Below are 17420 nucleotides of genomic sequence, written 5' to 3'. Positions count from 1 at the left end.
TATCTTTCTTGAAATGCGGCAACAAAAAATTGAACACAATACTCAAGGTGCGGTCGCACCATGGAGCAATATAACGGCATTATGACATCCTCACACCTGTTTTCCATACCTTTCCTAATAATACTCAACATTCTATTCGCTTTCCTAGCCGCAGTACCACACTGAGCAGAAGGTTTCAGTGTATTATCGACGACGACACCCAGATCCTTTTCTTGGTCTATAACTCCTAACGTGAAACCTTGCATGATGTAGATATAATTCGGGTTCTTTTTTCCCACATGCATCACCTTTCACTTGCTCACATTAAATGTCATCTACCAGTCTCCCAGTCTCGTAAGGTCCTTCAGATACACAGTATCAACCGGCTCCCCTTTGGCCAAATGTTTTTTTACTCCTTCAAAGAATTGAAGTAAATTGGTCAGGCATATCAAATGCACTTGAAGATGTTGAGTAGGCTGAAGCCCATGTTCTCTTCTTTGGATATTTGTACTGTACTTCAGAGCTTGATTTTCAGCAGTCTTGATTACTATAATTCAGTGTAGTTAGTCCTTTCAGATACGCATGTTAAGACATTAGAAATTGTTCATAATTCAGCTGTACATTTGATGCTTGCAATTTATAGATTTGACCATATCGTGGCTTGAAAACAAGATTCTTTTAATGATTCATCACATGATATATCACGTAGCTGCTTAACATTTGATTGATGTGTTATGTCATTATGTTCCTTGTAAGGATGTGCTAAGCCTATTTAATAGCACAGCTAAGTAAAAGGGTCCCTTAGAATGTACAGTACTTCAAGGTCTTTTTCTTCAAAGCTGCCTTTCATGGGTTAGGCTGAGAACTGTGGCAGCTGAAAGTGGGTCATGAAGTGATATTGTTAGATATTTATTTATTGTATTTATTTAAAAAATGTATACCCTGCCTAAATACTAAGTGGTTTACAGCAAAACATACATAATAAAAAACAAATAAGCAACATAAAATACAGAACAAATGAATCCTAATACAAGTGCACCAGCACTGTTGAGCAGTGGCGTAGCCAAGGGTGGGCCCGGGTGGGCCCTGGCCCACCCACTTTGGGCTTAGGCCCACCCAGTAGCAGCACACCTATGATGTGGCTGGCAGGGATCCCTAAGCTCCACCAGCCAAAAACTCCCAACTATCCCTCCTGCATACCTTGTAAATAGCAGATCTTCGCCTACAGCGAGCAGCAACTGATACATACTGCTCACACCGGACCCACAGTCTTCCTTCTGATGTATTCCCACCTATGTGGAACAGGAAGTTGCATCAGAGGGAAGGCTGTGGGGCCAACATGAGCAGTGTGTATTAGTTGCTGCTCGCTGCTAGTGAAAGTCTGCTATTTAAAAAGTTAGGGGGTTGTCTGAGAGGCCATATGGTATAAAGGCGAGAGAGGGAGAGACCAAAGCAATTGTGGGCTAGGGCAGAGTTCTTCTGCCCACCCATCTTGGGCCCAGGCCCACCCAAAATTGGGTGTCTGGCTACGCCCCTGCTGTTGAGGCCTCAAAATCATCATACATTAAAAGCCTGAAGAAAAAGATCAATGGACACACATAGATTTAGTCATATGAACTACACCCAAGTGTATTCTAAATACCACATGTAGATTTATGCGCTGTATTTAGAATATGTTTAGGTTGCCTAACGGACATTAATTTTAGGCACCATATATAGAACTGGCCCAAAACACCCCTGTCTACAACCCCTTGAAATTACGTGCTATAGGAGTTCCACATACAGCATTATAGAATACAATCTGTGTGTAACTCCCAATTAATGCCAATAATTGGTTGTTAGCAGCCAATTATTGGTGTTTGGCTAATTATTCAATTAAGTTGTGCATGCAAATTAGCTATACATGCGGATTTGCACAAGCAACTTTAGTTGCCATATATAAAATCTGGGGGTAAGCATATTAAACAGTGCCTTTCAGCACCGTTTTCGGAATAGCACATAGTGCGTTATTTTTTTTTGCGCCGATTCTTCAGCAATATTTATAAAAGTTGGTCCATTAACTTGCCAATGCATGCTAGTACTTTAGGGCCTTAGGTTATGTATTTAAACTGAGCAATGAATAATGTAAGTTACTATTATCTGCTGATAACATCCATCTTTATTTATAATTTATTTATTTGTATATTTATTTGTTGCATTTGTATCCCGCATTTTCCCACATTTTTGTAGGCTCAATGTGGCTTACATAGTACCGGGAGGCATTTGTCTGCTCCGGTGAGTACAGATACAAAGTGATATAGTGGTAGGATAAAGCTCATGTGACACAGTCACATTTAGGTAATTGTGCAGCGGAGGAGTTGAGTTTTGTCCATTACGTGCTTTAATTTTGACGTGTCGCATCACAATGGACAGATAACTTGGAATTAAATTTGTACTCAGTCATCACAGGATGTAAACTAGTCTAAGTTTAAAGCTCCTTCATTAAATATTCAATGTACCAAGGAAGAATTGTGAAACTGCCAAGTCAAATGAGGTAGAGAATAAAAAAAATACTTCAGTGTTTCATAAACACAGATACCGAGCACATCTTAATGAACAGTACAAAATACTTAAATATCTAGCTAGCTAGTAGTTTTCCATATATTTATTTCATTAGAATAGACAAAGAAATTAAAAGGAGGTAGTTAAGGGAATAATGCACATTTTTTGTCAAATAGTGCTCATTAAATGTAAAAATATTGTGTTATACTGACTCAACATGAGCTAAATAATATTTGTGGGAAAATAATACCAGTTTTTAACTGGTATTATTTTTCCTCCTTGGGAGCAACAAATTTCTAACATGCTGCTGGCTACTTCTAGAGGCCACCCTAAAGGACACATCTTAAAGGGCTGATGCTCCTGTGGACCATGGAAAGAAGAAGGGTACAAGAGGGTTTGTTTAGGAGAGGAGATAGTTTAGTATGGGAGTGTGGGGGTAATTCTTGGGGGAGGGGGTTTTAAGAGCATGATCAGCAAAATATTTAAGTGGATATTTAACTGCTACATGGTTAAAGGACTGCCTGCCCTTATTTGGCAGCTAGAATCCTAGTGTTAGTGCCAAAAGACTCCCAGTAAGGGTGTACAAGTGCCATTATAAAATTTGCCTATAGAGCATGTGAGGTTTCTATGCCTTATCACACACATCACACAGAGTCAAGTGAGTTTGCAGGAGGAAGGTGAAATAATACTCATCTCCCTCTTGGTCTGAATTTAAATGTTTGTCAACAACAGGGGGGGGGGGATTAGGTGGTACACAGTACTAGTACCTTTTCCAGCCTGTCAAAAATGCCCAAATGCTGAGCACCAACAGAAGGAAAAATAAAGAGCAGCTCAGTACCTTGAGATCTGTGTGCAAGCTCAGGAGACGATGCTCAAAGGTTTGAGGTAGAGTCTTTTTGCTGGCTAATGAAAAAAAAATTGTTGTAGTATGCTCAAAGTAATGAGTATGCAAATTAATGTTACATCAAAATCATGGCAGTAATCTACTGCTCAGTGCTAAATTTCAACTTTCCTGTCTGTGCCTGAGCAGTGATTGACTCAAGCACTGATAGGAAAGTTGACATTTAAAAAAATACCACAAGATTGCCAGGGCATGCAACAGCCCCTTACCTTCAAAACTACATCTCTTCCAACCCCACCCCAGCTTATCTGTGATGTCTAGTGGCACCTACCCCTGTCCCACATATCTGGCTCCCCCTTATTCCCAAACATTAATAAAACACCTTGGTGGTCCAGTGGACCTCCGACCTCTTCAAGCACCCCCCCAAAAAAAAAACCTGGTAGTCCAGCAGGATTCCAACCACCCCAAACCTATCTTCTCTGATAAACTACCTGGAAGGAGACAGGAGCGATGTTCACTTGCACCTGCCTCTGGGTCCCACCATCTGCAAAATGGTGGCGCCCTGTTGTGTGGTGTATCCTGGGATGCATTGAGTAGGGCTTTGTCTGCCATATATGGAAGAAACTCCCTTACATGGTAGATAGGCCTTAGTCAGTGCATCCCAGGTTACAACGCATAAGGCAGGGCACCGCCATTTTGAATATGATGGTGCCTGGAGGCATGAATGAATAGGCATTGCTCTTACCTCATACAAGTTATGGGGGTTAGGGGTAGACTTCTGATAGACCACCAAGACATTTTTTTTGTGCCTGGGCAGGGGAGGTCAGGTCAGGTCATAAGGGTGGTTGAGGTCAATCATTAGACCTGCGGGGTATTTTTTTTATTAGGAGAAGGGCAGGAGGCTGCAGGCAGTGCAGGAAGCAGTGCAGGGCATGGCAATTGGGTTGAAGGATGAGAAGGGGTGCCACTAGATGTCCACTACTCTCAATCAACCCTTCTATGCTGCCCTTGACCTGGCAAAAAGATTCTCACACTAAATGCGCATGAGAAACTCTTTTTTTTAGCATGGCTACAGGGATAATGATAGCATTAATATGCATTTTAATGTGGTTTGTGGTAATGGTTTCAATGCAAGTTAATACCTGTACTGAAACCATTTCAGCATTTGGCACACAATAATGTGCAAGCAAACCTGGTGTTAACCGCTGGTGGTAGTTTTGAGCATCAGCCTCTCAGCATTTTCTGATCCCACCCCCTATGACACAAGAAATCTGCTTGGCAGAGGTGGGACCAGCAGATGCTGAGCATGCATGCAAGTTTCAAGGCCTCATGCTGCTCTTTATTTTCACTTCTGCTACAGACCCAGGAGGACAGTGGCAGTGGCATCAGGAGCAGCAACAACAAAAGTGTAGGAAAGGAAAGTTAAGGGAGAAACTGGACTGATGGGGAAGGGAATAGAGGAAGAAGTGAGAGGAAAATGAACTGATGATGCTGGTTGGGGCAAGGAAAGAGACAGGGAGATTCTGGGCAGGAGGGGAGAAGCAGAAGGGAAGAAAGGGGGAGATATTGGACAGGGAAGGGCTAAGGTAAGAAAGGAAAAGCTTCTGATGGGCAGAGGGGCAGGAAGTGAAGGGAGGGGTTACTGGACATAGTGGAAGGGAAGAGAATGAGAGACACTGGATGGGTAAGATGTGAGGAGAAGATGCCTGACATGGAGGGAGGAAGGGAAGAGAGAGGAGATATGCTAGACATGAATGGGGGAAGCAAGATAGAGGGGGAAATGCTGGACTTGGAAGGGGAGAGGGAAAAGAGGTGGAGATGTTGGGCAGGGCAAGAAGAAGGTAAGAGATGAAGAGAATCTGATGGGTAGGGGGTGAGAAGGGACAAGAGAGTTGCTGGACACAGTGGAAGGAAAGAGGGGGGATGCTGGACATGCATGGAGTGTATTGGGGTTTCCAGTTCAGATTTCTGTTCTAATTTGTGGTCACTTATTTTGTGTTAGGGAGGTTCTAGTTATATTTTGCATACAGACTAAGGTGAGTTATTCTGTTGACATGTAGTTTCTGTGTAGAGAATTCTACTTGCTCTTTTTTCCCAGTAAGAGTGCTATTGTTCCAGAGACTGGTGTAATGTTTGCAGTGCTGCCTTTTTGTATGTTTTGTGTCTGGATGCAGGGAGCACACACATTCTCATCATTTATTTGGACTGCCACACATACTTAAGCTAATCAAGTGTTTGTCAGACTGATTTTCGAGACTTTGTACATTTGCCATTTGCTATATCTACTCAGACAGTTTTGGACCCTTGATGCAGGCGTATCTTCCAAAATGCAGTCATGTAAAGTTATTGGAACTGTACATTTTTAGATACTAAAATAAAGCCATTATGTCTCTGTGAACTCCAATATCCTTAATTTCTCCTTCTGGGTTGCCTCCCCTCTACTGTGGGGACAGACACACAGTCACCCCATACACGAAAGTTGGCTCTGTATGTGAACATAGGCACCCTTTTTTCTAGGGAAAAATGAACTGGATTCATATCTTTGCTTAGCACATGTGAAGGGGCATTTTTGATATGATGTCTAAATCCTATTCTGGATGTTTTGCTGAAAATATCCAAAACTCCCATTTCAGAGGGAAGCACTTACCACCACTCACTGAGGTGGCAGTAAGGGCTCCCGCACTAACCTAGCGGTAACCGGGCAGCATGCAGCCTTGCTCGATTACCTCCAGGTAAACAACGACGCTACAAAAATAAAAATATTTTTGTAGTGCTGGAAATGGCACGCGCTGGAGGTGAAAACTACCACCGAGCTGCTGCGGTAGCCAGGCGGTAGTTCCGGATTAGCAAGTGGTAAGCCTGCATTGTGCTTAGCGACTCTATGTAAAAGACTCCCTTAGGGTGGGTAATTCTTTAAATTTGTGCACTAATTTTGGCGTGCCATTCATGGAAGCTGAACTTCAATTCTATAACAGTATCTTGGTGCCAATATTATCTTATGGAATACTAGTGCAAGCCATCATTGGTGCACCAAAAAATGTTTGTGCCTTCCATAGACATAGCACCAAAAGACTCCCAGTAAGGGTGTACAAGTGCCATTATAAAATCTGCCCGTAGAGCATGTGAGGTTTCTATACCTTATCACACAGAGTCAAGTGAGTTTACAGGAGGAAGGTGAAATAATACTTATCTCCCTCTTAAACTGAACAGTGTGAAATTAAAGGTTTGTGAAAAACAGGGAGGGGGGGGGGGGGGTTTCAGTTGGTACACAGTACTAGTACCTTTTCCAGCCTGTCAAAAATGCCCAAATGCTGAGCACCAACAGAAGGAAAATACCCTTAGGATCTGTGTGCAATGGCATGCATAACTTATAAGAGTATGCTAAATACTCTTTTTAGCATAGTGGAGGAGTAGCCTAGTGGTTAGTGCAGTGGACTTTGATCCTGGGGAACTGAGTTCGATTCCCACTGCAGCTCCTTGTGACACTGGGCAAGTCATTTAACCCTCCATTGCCCCGGTACAAAAGAAGTACCTGAATATATGTAAACTGCTTTGAATGTAGTTGCAAAAAGCTCAGAAAGGTGGTATATCAAGTCCCATTTCCCTTTCCCTAAATACAGGAATCAGTTGGCATCCCTGTCTATGCTCTGCCCCAGCACTTCCACACCAAACTATGAGTGCCTTTATAGAATGGCACTTATGGCATGCTCATGCCTACCTGCCAAGTATTCTTCATAGTAGCAAGCACATAATTGTAGGCCCAGAAATAAGAAAAAAGCTAAGTAAAGAATTTATTTAAGAAGTAACCTTAATGACAAGGTGTGTTATGTGTTGTCCTACTGCGTAGTGTTTTAGTCATCACACATGTTTCGGCAGCTGAACTGTCTGCATCGGGGGCACATTCAATCTTTGTAATAGAAACAAATGACACACCTACAAACATTAACAATCGGAAACATAATACATAATAAAATCAAAATCAATAAATCAATTAATAATAGGTACAGAGTGGACACATGGACATCAAAGTGACACTACTAATATGTAAAAGACATGCAAATTAAAATAAAATAAGATGCATAAAATATTTGATGTATAAAAAAAGAGAGAAAGAAAGATGGGATATTAACTTCAGACAAGGATTTCAATGAAAATTGGGGTCCTTTTACTAAGTTGTGGTAAAATGTGGCCTGTGGTAGTGTGGGCGTGTGAAATTGACATGCACTGGGCCATTTTTTAGCGCAGCTGGGAAAAAGTGCTTTTTTAATGGGTGGCAGTAAATGGCCATGCAGTAATATCAAAAGTAGTGCACGGCTATTTACTGCCTGACCACTTACCACACCCATTGACCTAGCGGTAAGAGCTCATGCACTACTTGTGCGGTAATCAGGCAGCACGCGCCAATGTGGCCACACAGCCGATTACCACCAGGAAGCCCCCCCCCCCCCCCATGGTAGAAAATAGAAAATTACACTGGACTCCACAAGGTCAGTGTGAACTGCTAAAAAGAAATTGCAAATCTCAGTCATTATAAGAATGTGTAGCCATTGAAAACAGCAGTGTTCACTAACAGGAAAGGGTATTTAGAAATTTAGGGGTCATACAGGACCAAATTCTAGAAATAGCGCTGAAAAATCAGCACTTAAAAAATAACAAGCTAAGTGCCAATATATAAAGAAAAGGAACAATCCTTAGAGAATGAGAATATAATAACTCTGTTTCTACGGGTAAACTGTCATGCTGCGCTACTGGGTTTAGGCTACATTGCCCGCCTCTACCATCTTGTTACTCAAAAATAAAGTTAATTGAGATAGCTCAAAGAAAATGTAGGTCCTCTCTTGATATTTTATCATACATTTGCATGGAAATTTAAGTATAAAGAAAGCTCCCATACTCTCCACCCGTGGATGAAGAAACAAGAACTGCTTCCTACATCACTGAGTAGCTTTAGCTATATCAGGAAACATTCTACATTTTAAAGAGAGAAAAGGAGCATTTTTATGTCTGAAATACAATCTCAAGAGCCAGTCTCTGTCCAGATCCAATGCAAGGGTTACTACCAATGTTGAAGACATAACAAGCTCTTGGTAGAAAAACCGCTAAAAACAGTGGTGTTTTCATTTCATTGCCGCAGCTTTATGAGATCTTTTTTCCTCCTTGAAACATTAGTTCTTCACTGGTTTTGTTTGGAGTAGTTTCACAGCCTTTTTTCAGTGAAGCTGATCTGTGTTTGGCTTATACCTCATAAAATATCTTGACCATCTTCAGTTCTCTTTTTAAATGGTGGAAGATTTAAAAAAAAACATTGCTATAGGTGACATAGATTGAGAAGGAACGTGTAGGTAATCCAATTCCAACATATATCATTTAAACATGTCCAGTGGTACAACACCAGGCTTTTTAAGAAAATTAATCAGGCGCAAATTCCTACGTCTGATTGTTTCCCAAATTCTCACACTTAATCAACAAGGTAGAATTATCTCTAGCAACCACTGAACAAAGAGAGCCCATCCTAGAAAAACCTTCTTAACTTCTCAAGTAAATGAAAGTAAAAACAAACTTCTTACCTTCATAACTGAAATAAAATCCTTCATTTTGGTAAAAGATTTATGGAAACAGCTTCCCTGATTAAAAAGGCTCAAATTGCACCAAAAATAGCAACGTGACCCCACGTGGGTCAAATAAAAAAAAAAAAAAGAGTAAAAGTGCTAAAAAATATCAAGGAAGTTTTGTCTTTTAAAAAGAGGGCCCTCCTTTTAAAAAATGGAGGGGGTATTAAAAATGTACTAAATGAATCAATAAATAATGAAACAATGAAGAAACAAACATATCAGAGTGGAATTCAATGTGCAAATGCATCCAATCTATAAAAGGCAGAGATGGGTACAGCAAGGCGAGGTCACTAAAATGTCTATTTCTGAGTCAGTTGTACGATAAAAACTAAACTATCCCCCCCCCCCCTCAAAAAAAATAATAATAAGGTTAAGGATAATAAATGATAAAACCACAGAAAAATGTACAAAATTACAGGCAAATGTAAAAAATGATAAGAATAGAGAAAGGTCAAGAGTCTGGCTATGTCCGTTGGGGGTTAACCATATTCATTTCGAATATTAGCCTTTGTTCCTCTTGAAGCAGTCTTTTGTCAATATCAAGATCAGGTAATGCAGAGGGTACTAATTTATTCCTAATGTTGGGACTTCTGGTGTGCCATCAGACATGGTTTTGAAAGCAATCTACACTATCTAATATATACCAATATTTTCTAAGAATATACTTAATATCTTTGGATAAATGAAAACATTGAATTGCACATACCAAAGGGGTCTAATTTTTCTTATTTCGTTTGTCGATTAAGAGAGGCTTTGTGTCAGTACATCTGGCTCTGTTATAACCAGCAATGATACACTGTGTAGGGTAACTCTTTTCTTTGGGGCCTTTTTTTTTTACCAAACTACTTTAAAAAATGGACAGTGCTATCCCCAGCACAGGTCTTTCCAATGAGCTGAGGTCACGTTTAGCGTGGCAGTAATATAGCCCCATTTTCCATTTTCCCTATTAATGGCCAGATGCTCATTTCCCCCACCAGCATGTGACCATTAGCACACGAGCAGTCACCAACACCCTTTTTCTAGGCGGTAAGGACTCACAAGCTAACCACTTACTTTCTGCCCCAGGCACGCCCCCAGCACTAAAAAATAAAATCTATTTTTTTAGCACATGGGAAGCATATATGTCAATCCCAAAAATACCACATTATGCCTGAGCCCTGCAGTAGTGCTTTTTACCCTGCAGTAAACACACGTTAATGCTTACTGGTGGTTAGTAAAAGGAACCCTTTGAACCTATTAGCCATATCACTAGCTTGTGTCTCAAATTCTACTGGAGAAGAGCAAAATCTTTTAAATCTGAGAAACTGACTTGGTAAGTTGGCTTTTAAACTCCTTGTATGAAAGCTTTGATAATGCAAAAGCTTGTTTTTATCTGTGGATTTATGATAAATGGTAGTTACAAAATGGTCATTAAACTTCTTAATTAGGATATCCAGGAAAGCAATTTCAAAATCATTACAAGACGTTTGAAACTTCAAATGTATATCACATTGATTAAGCCAAGATAGAAATTGGTTGAGGCACTGCAGATCTCCCTGCCAAAGGAGAAAGTCATCAACTATATATCTTTTCCACAAAATGATATTGCCAGCAAGTTGGTTGTTATATTAAAAAAAAAGTATTTTCAAAGTCAAAGTTAACAACATATAAATTGGCAAATCTGGGCCATCAAGGCTCCCACTGTTGTACCCTTAACAGTGGCCCTGGACCCCCCCCCTGCTGACGACCCTCTTGACCCCCCCTCCCACCACCAACCCGCCGTCGCCTACCTTTGCTAGCGGGGGATCCCAACCCCCGCCAGCCGAGGTCCTCTTCTTCCGGTGCAAGGCTTCGTTCTGTTTCTGTGAGTCTGACGTCCTGCACGTTTAAGTTGTGCGTTCAATACAGAATATGACCTGAATTGCACACACAACTCAAGCCGCACTATATAGAATCTGGGAGTCTGTTCCTTAAGGTAGATATGGGCATTCACACTAGATTTTGGTGTAAATGGCTGCGCCTAAATTTTAGTTGCATGGACGGCGCTTTACATATTCTATGAACCACATCTAACTATAGTCACAGTTAATAGAATACACATAGGCAAGTTTTCCATCCATGCTGATTTTTTGGGGGCGCCAAATATAGAATCTGGCCCTATATGCAGAGTCAGGCTTTCTGGGCCTGAATTAAATTTTTGTATACACATTTCTATTTTTAGTTTGTGATTACTTATTCTGTATTTGATGGGAGTCTGCCTGTGCTCTGTAGTGTGAAAGAGACAGGGTTCTCTGTTAGCACTGATTATCCGTGTAGGATCAATCCATGCTAATCAGGCTTGTTTAGTTTTCCAGTAGGTGAACTGATGTTCTAATGCCCACTGCCTTTTCCTAGGTAGGCACTTGTTGTATGACTCCTGGAAGTTAGTGCTGTTATGGTATGGTAGATTTGCTTTATAAGTTCTGAGTGAATTTTGTAGGTTTTTTTTTATTACTTCACAATATGCCTGGTACTAGATTTTGGATTCAGATTTAGCTCATGGTTTTTTTTTCAGTTGTAGTTCAATTTGAACTCCATTTGGGTATAGTAGATATTTTCCTGTCCCTGGAAGTCTTACAATCTGTACCTGAGGCAATAGAGGGTTAAGTAACTTGTCCAATATCTCAAGAAGTGGTAGTGGAATTTGAACCATGGCTTCCCTGGTTCTCAGACTGCTGCTCTATGCATTAGGTACAGCTAACATAGATAAAACATATTTCATACATGTTTGGTAACTCAACAATAAACTAAAGGCCTGCAGATCTGAAGCCTTGGTGTGCATTTGGCAACTGACCAAAATATTTGATAGACAAATCATTTTATGATTGCTATTAACCGCAGGATTTCTGTTACAATGCTGCTGAACACCACTGTTCACATGGCTAATGGAAGATTGTGGACTGTGGTGCTAGGGCTAACTGGGAGCCAAGTGTTGAAGTGTCTGTATGTATTTCCTGAATACTGCAAATATTGTTCTTTTTAGTATATTGTATTACTTTGGTGCATTATTTTGATTTTTTGGTACATAGTTACTGAAGTGTATTTAGTTTGCATTTTACCATCAGTAACAGAGGTAAGGGTGGGGGTGGTGGGGGGGGGGGGGGGGGTCAGGTGGTGCAGCTGCACCAGAGACACACACAGTGAGGGATTCCTTCCTTGATGCGTTCAAAAGTGCCCCACTATCCCTTTCCTGCAGACACAAATATTTCCCTCACCCCAAGGATTTTAATTTGCTCTGTTCTGCCCAGCCCCGCCCTATATCCCACCTTAGCCTCACCCAATATAACAGCCCCAAACAGCTGAGTCACCAACCACTCATGCTAGTTATGTGCGCCTTTATAGGAATGACAAATATTTATTTTACATTTGTACCCCACATTTCCCCACCTATTTGCACACACCAAACTGCCAATTTTTCTTGACAGTGACACACACATAAGTGGTGCATAATTGAAGGTGCCAATTTATAGAATTTCCTCCTTGCTGTGTTTCTTTTCTGTAGCTCCCTGAACTTTGTAAACCATCTTGATGTTACTTTGCTAAATACAGTATATCAGGCACCTAAGGTGGTTTGAATTTTCCCATAAAAAGTCCTGTTGGAAGGCAATTGCCCAAGTCATGTTTCATTAAACGAACACTTGTCTTCTTTTCAGGAACATTAGAAAGCTTTTTCTCAATACTCTTAGCTTTTATCAAGGTCTGCAAACATAATTAAGAAAAATAAAGGCAAATTGGCAACTGTTGACACCAACAGTATTTCTGCTTTGAACTCTTCTACTCTGCTTGCTTCAAGGGCTTGTTTATCAGTTTTAGCCATATGTTATTATTCTCTACATGAAATACCTCTGCCTGACTTTCCTGTTTGCTTTTAATGTCCCATTTGTTTTCAGACCATAGCCTCAGGTAATTGAAGACTTGCTGGTTTGAATTCACTCATCTCCTTCACATTTATCAGTTCCTTTGTAATGTTTTATAATTTGATTTGGTCTCACCAGAGATTTCTATGTCCTTTTTTTTAAATTGGCCTAACCTCTTCAATCTTGAGGCCAACCTGCCATCCCTCTTTCACTCACCCTGTCCGGGAGAATAATATCAGGTATTATCTTTCTGATGAAAAGATTTTTGTTTGAATCATTCTTTCATACACCTTAGCTACATTTTTGCATTACTATTTTCTGCTGGGGAAACAGATTACCACATGTAATGACTTTTGGGCAGCTCATAGAACATTTGCACACAAGTGGGGGATGGAGGAACAGGTCTTGTGGTCATGCTTTCATTTAATGTGCTTTGTAGCTTCTGAGGATGATTATTTTAGCCACCAAGAAAGCTCTCAAACTTTTCTCATTTCTCTTGTTTACCTCCCTGCTCAGCCACACTGCAGATGATGATGATCATCTAATGTTTTGTACTAGCAAAAAGGAATAGTAAAATGCAATGTTGAAATCAAGAAGTATAAGACACTGATGCTATTTATACTTTTTCCAGGATGATACCATAAGTTCTAACTGGTTTCTAGTTATCTTTAAGGGCAGCTAGAAAATGTTTGTTTTGTGTCATTCCCAGGAATGTTCATTTTCTTCAATTTTGTTTGGCCATTTTTTCATCATGGGAGCAAAGTCATTGAGCACATACTCTTTTAAAAGAGGGTGCACTCTTTCTGAAAGAATACACACTCCCCCAGATTCTAAAAATGGCGACTAAAAATTCAAAGCGCAAATCAGCATGCCTAGCCGATTTGCACACAGATCTTAATTGATTAGCAAGCCAATCAGCACCGAAAATTGGATGTTACCAAGCAATTATCGGTACTAATTGAGTCTAATTAGGATTTATGTGCATAACTCACTAAGAATATTCTATAAAGTGACGCACGTAAATCAGACCGCGTGGATCTCAAATGGGGGCATGGCTATGGGTGGGGCATGGGAGGGTCATGGGCAATCCAAACGTTTACATACACTGTTTCAGAATATGCCCAATTCAAGCCTAAATAAGACCTGGACATTTATTCCAGTTTTTAATTGGCTTAAATCCTTGCACCTAAATTTTTGTTGTGGGACAGCTGCTACATATATTCTATAAACCAGGTCTAATGTCAGGCAAGGTTTATAGAATAATGCTAAGTGCATTTTTCTTGGTGCCAATTTTTTAGGCACCATTTATAGAATCTAGCCCACTATACAGGCATGCCCAGTGGTTCACACATGAACTATAGTTCATGCATGCATAATGGGTGTCCTTTTTGCAAATAGTGTCCATGCTCTTGAAAGGGTGTGCACTATCGATGGCTGATAAACACGAGTTTCCATGATTTTTCTGTTCATTTTTGTTCGATAATGACATGTAATGTCATGGGATATACCGTTGGCATTTCCCATACCATTGCAAACAAATGCCCATCCCTAGTGTGAACAGACTTCTTATACACTGTGCACAGCTGGAAAGCATAGCACTGTCTGTTCAGAGTAAATTGTTCATATACACCTGCTATAGGTAGTGCTGAATTAGAATCCACTATTAATGCTACTTATTGTCTTAATAAAAATGCTGTTGCCTAGAAAGGATTTGCTACGTGCATAATGCAATGAGCGTCATTATATCTTATTTTGGTCATCAACTACTGGAGACATGGACTCCAGAAAACTGTACACTCTTCACTGCATTATGGACAGCTTTTAGCAAGGTCAATACATCCCAGTAATAGCCTGTTTGGTAATGTGGTGCAGCACAGCACTGATTAAACTCAAATCTGTGGTTTTCAAGTATTATATTGCATTACATATCAATTTTCTATTCTACCCACTCCCCCAAAAAATTGCAGTGGCTCATGACAAAATATAAAATATAAGAAAATTGCCAATAAAAATACAATGCAAACATCTAAATACATTGCATTTATTTATTCCCACTCTTCTCTCACATAGTATAGCAACAAAAGCTAATAACCTATCGTCATTCTATCTGAAAACAATTATACTAGAAAACTTTTCTAGACACATCACGCCTTAATTGTTACCAGCAAAGTAACCAACTCCCAAAAGATACCTTTGCTCACAACAAAGGATGCTCCCAAAGGAGTGACCCTTTTATTTGTTCCTTCAGCAGCGACTCACTAGGATTGTCTCCTTCCCAGTTCAGAGATGGCTTTTTAACTCCATCACCTTCTGTTTCATCTATAAAGAAGAAGAGAGTTTAAAACTTTTTAATCATTTACTTGTCAAGCCATATTTTTTTTAGATAATTTATAATCCATAAAGTTTATTTTGTCAAAATAAATTATCTCCATCATTCAACAAAACATATTAGCACTTGGCTTAAATCATTTTGTAATGAGATCACAATAGCGATGATCACTTGCTGACCTGAACATGTATACCCTGGAGGAAAGGAGAAACAGGGGTGATATGATACAGACATTCAAATATTTGAAAGGTATTAATCCACAAACGAACCTTTTCCGGAGATACGAAGGCAGTAGAACGAGAGGACATGAAATGAGATTGAAGGGGGGCAGACTCAAGAAAAATGTCAGGAAGTATTTCTTCACGGAGAGAGTGGTGGATGCTTGGAATGCCCTCCCGCAGGAGGTGGCAGAGAGGAAAACGGTAACGGAATTCAAACATGCGTGGGATAAACATAAAGGAATCCTGTTCAGAAGGAAAGGATCCTCAGGAGCTTAACCGAGATTGGATAGCAGAGCCGGTAGTGGGAGGCGGGGATGGAGGTTGGGAGGCGGGGATAGTGCGGGGCAGACTTATACAGTCTGTGCCAGAGCCAGTGGTGGGAGGCGGGACTGGAGGTTGGGAGGCAGGGATAGTGCTGGGCAGACTCATACGGTCTGTGCCAGAGCCGGTGGTGGGAGGCGGGGATAGTGCTGGGCAGACTTATACGGTCTGTGCCAGAGCCAGTGGTTGGGAGGCGGGGCTGGTGGTTGGGAGGCGGGGCTGGTGCTGGGCAGACTTATACGGTCTGTGCCCTGAAGAGCACAGGTACAAATCAAAGTAGGGTATACACAAAAGTAGCACACATGAGTTGTCTTGTTGGGCAGACTGGATGGACCGTGCAGGTCTTTTTCTGCTGTCATCTACTATGTTATATATTACTGACTCCTAAATCGGATGGATTGCAGAATGAATATTGCCTCTTTCCATATGAATGTTCATTGCCAGCCACTATTTGGTTAGTTGTGCTGAATATCCAAATATTTTTCACTGCCTCAGCCAGCATTTAAAAAAAAAAAATGCTGACCAAGGTGGATGAAAATTGACCTGATCAATTCTTTTGAAAAAAAAAAAATATCTCTGGATATTAACACAGAAAAAGAAAACTGCAGAAGGATTCAAAGGGTATAAGGAAATTTAATAAAATGGCAATGGTGTCATTTTTTACAAAGTGAATGTTATCACCAGAAGCACTTGTCCACAAGTGAGCCTATCCTCAAACCAATATATATATATATATGCAATATAAAGTGAGATGTAAAGTTACAAACAGATACAATATCCCAAGAATGTAATATACAGCTAAAAAAAACCTTTTAAGAATCCCGAGTGACTCACTAGTCACAGCCTTTCATAGGCAATTCATACTGCAGCCCTCAAGGACATGTCTAAGCAGTCAAAATCCAAGAAAGGATTATACAGTGAAAGGGTTGTCTAAGTACATCTTTGACAATAGTTAGAGGAAAACTAGCTTTCATTCAACATTATTTTGAGAATTTTAGAGACAATACTGGAATCGCTGCAGGAAAACTGATATGGAATAATTCATTAACCTGCAACACTATGGGGTCCTTTTACCAAGCTGTGAGAAAAAGGGCCCTGCACTAGCTGCAGCTGCAGGGGCCATTTTTCCCACATGCCAGGACCCTTTCTACCGCAGCAGGTAAAAAAGCCCCCAGCACACATGACCATGTGGTAAGAGAACTCTTACCGCATGGCCATGCGGCAGGGAGTCCTTACCGTCAGCCATTGAAGTGGTGATAAGGGCTCCCACACTAACCCAGCGGTAACCGGGCAGCGTGCGGCGATGTCTGATTACCGCTGGGTTACTGCCACGCAAGCCATTTCCAGGGGGTTCTTTTTCCCCCAGAAATGGCGTATGCTCGGAGTGGAACTACCACCGGCGGCCGCATTGGGCCAGTGGTAATCCCAGAAGAGAGAGTGGTAAGCCCACGTTGGGTTTACCGCCACTCTGTGAAATGGCCCCTATGTTTTCTGAGTTAGTGCTTTTATAATCTGTTAGCCCTGGTAATTTCAATGCATGCCCATTTCCCAGCCCATTAAAATAAGCCCTTTTTCCCAGCCTTGGTAAAAAAAAAATGGCCCAGCGTTAACCCAAAACACATGCCCACATGTAAAATTTACAACCCTCCCATGGCTGCACCTCCTTTTTGAGCCCACATGTAAAATTTACATGTGGATCCC

The sequence above is a fragment of the Microcaecilia unicolor genome, chromosome 1 (assembly GCF_901765095.1).
Source record: "Microcaecilia unicolor chromosome 1, aMicUni1.1, whole genome shotgun sequence".
Classification (NCBI taxonomy): domain Eukaryota; kingdom Metazoa; phylum Chordata; class Amphibia; order Gymnophiona; family Siphonopidae; genus Microcaecilia; species Microcaecilia unicolor.
Note: the sequence above shows the minus strand (reverse complement) of the source record.